The following is a 2963-nucleotide window of genomic DNA, read 5'->3' on the forward strand; positions in this document are numbered from 1 at the left end:
GTTAGGAAATCTTTCTGAGAGTATTTGTCTGGAGGATAGGCTTGTATGGAAGTGAAACGTGCACGATACTCCGTTCACACGAGTAAAGAATAGAAGCTTTCGAAATGTGGCGCTACAGAAGAATGCTGAAGATTAGATAGGTAGATCGAATAGCAGATAAAGAGGTACTGAATCGAACAGGGGATAAAAGAAATATATAGCACACTTCACTAAAAGAAGTTACAAGCTGATTACGCACATCCTGAGACAACAACGATATCACGGAATAGTCGGTTTGGTAACGATGAGTGAAGTTTAGATGGTAGAAATTCAACACAAAGACGTAACTAACTAAGCAGCTTCGGACTGGTGTTACTTGACGATGCCTCAGCAAGAGTGAACACTCATAATAATCGAAATATCATTTACATATAAGATCTGGGTCAATGATACGTGTTCGATCATACTTGCAGAGTTGAACAGCAATACTGTAATCGTTGATAGATTGCACAGTTGTAAAATGGCTGGGATAGCCACGCACAATCTACTGCTTTGGTTGCTCAAGGAAAAGAATTTGCGAACACAGGAATTCTGTTAAAAATAGCATAAATTTCTCATGACTTTCACAAGAACAAGCTGTGATTAGAAAACGATACGAATCTCCGTCGAACTTAGGAAATATCAGAGCAACAATTGCGCCGGGGTTTTGTCACACACGGAGAGTTTACCTCCGTACTGCAACGTGGAATACGGCGGCAACTGTGAGCCTCGGTCGCACGGAAACTACAGAGCCGGGCGCAGCACTTATCTACATCTACATCCATACTCCGCAAGCCACCTGAAGGTGTGTGGCGGAGGGTACCCTAAGTACCTCTATCGGTTCTCCCTTCTATTCCAGTCTCGTATTGTTCGTGGAAAGAAGGATTGTCCGTATGCTTCTGTGTGGGCTCTAATCTCTCTGATTTTATCCTCACGGTCTCTTCGCGAGATATACGTAGGAGGGAGCAATATACTGCTTGACTATTCGGTGAAGATATGTTCTCGAAACTTTAACAAAAGCCCGTACCGAGCTACTGAGTGTCTCTCCTGCAGAGTCTTCCACTGGAGTTTTATCTATCATCTCCGTAACGCTTTCGCGATTACTAAATGACCCTGTAACGAAGCGCGCTGCTCTCCGTTGGATCTCTTCTATCAACCCTATCTGGTACGGATCCCACACTGTTGAGCAGTATTCAAGCAGTGGGCGAACAAGCGTACTGTAACCTACTTCCTTTGTTTTCGGATTGCATTTCCTTAGGATTCTTCCAATGAATCTCAGTCTGGCATCTGCTTTACCGACGATCAACTTTATATGATCATTCCATTTTAAATCACTACTAATGCGTACTCCCAGATAATTTATGGAATTAACTGCTTCCAGTTGCTGACCTGCTATTTTGTAGCTAAATGAAAAGGGATTTTTCTTTCTACTTATTCCCAGCACATTACACTTGTCTACATTGAGATTCAATTGCCATTCCCTGCACCATGCGTCAATTCGCCGCGGATCCTCCTGCATTTCAGTACAATTTTCCAATGTTACAACCTCTCGATATACCACAGCATCATCCGCAAAATGCCTCAGTGAACTTCCGATGTCATCCACAAGGTCATTTATGTATATTGTGAATAGCAACGGTCCTACGACACTCCTCTGCAGCAGACCTGAAATCACTCTTACTTCGGAAGACTTCTCTCCATTGAGAAAGACTGCTGCGTTCTGTTATCTAGGAACTCTTCAATCCAATCACACAATTGGTCTGATAGTCCATATGCTCTTACTTTGTTCATTGAACTACTGTGGGGAACTGTATCGAACGCCTTGCGGAAGTCAGGAAACACGGCATCTACCTGTGAACCCGTGTCTATGGCCCTCTAAGTCTCACGGACGAATAGCGCGAGCTGGGTTTCACACGACCGTCTTTTTCGAAACCCATGCTGATTCCTATAGAGTAGATTTCTAGACTCCAGAAAAGTCATTATACTCGAACATAATACGTGTTCCAAAATTCTACAACTGATCGACGTTAGAGATACAGGTCTATAGTTCTGCACATCTGTTCGACGTCCCTTCTTGAAAACGGGGATGACCTGTGCCCTTTTCCAATCCTTTGGAACGCTTCGCTCTTCTAGAGACCTACGGTACACCGCTGCAAGAAGGGGTCAAGTTCCTTCGTGTACTCTGTATAAAATCGAACTGGTATCCCATCAGGTCCAGCGGCCTTTCCTCTTTTGAGCGATATTAATTGTTTCTCTAGCCCTCTGCCGTCTATTTCGATATCTACCATTTTGTCATCTGTGCGACAATCTAGAGAAGGAACTACAGTGCAGTCTTCCTCTGTGAAACAGCTTTGGAAGAAGATGTTTTGTATTTCGGCCTTTAGTCTGTCATCCTCTATTTCAGTACCATTTTGGTCACAGAGTGTCTGGACATTTTGTTTTGATCCACCTACCGCTTTGACATAGGACCAAAATTTCTTAGGATTTTCTGCCAAGTCAGTACATAAAACTTTACTTTCGAATTCATTCAACGCCTCTCGCATAGCCCTCCTCACACTACATTTCGCTTTGCGTAATTTTTGTTTGTCTGCAAGGCTTTGCTATGTTTATGTTTGCTGTGAAGTTCCCTTTGCTTCCGCAGCAGTTTTCTAACTCGGTTGTTGTACTACGGTGGCTCTTTTCCATCTCTTACGATCTTGCTTGGCACATACTCATCTAACGTATATTGTACGATGGTTTTGAACTTTATCCACTGATCCTCAACACTATCTGTACTTGAGACAAAACTTTTGTGTTGAGCCATCAAGTACTCTGAAATCTGCTTTTTGTCACTTTTGCTAAACAGAAAAATCTTCCTACCTTTTTTAATATTTCTATTTACGGCTGAAATCATCGATGCCGTAACCGCTTTATGATCGGTGATTCCCTGTTCTGCGTTAACTGTT

Source organism: Schistocerca gregaria, chromosome 7, assembly GCF_023897955.1.
Source record: "Schistocerca gregaria isolate iqSchGreg1 chromosome 7, iqSchGreg1.2, whole genome shotgun sequence".
Classification (NCBI taxonomy): Eukaryota; Metazoa; Arthropoda; class Insecta; order Orthoptera; family Acrididae; genus Schistocerca; species Schistocerca gregaria.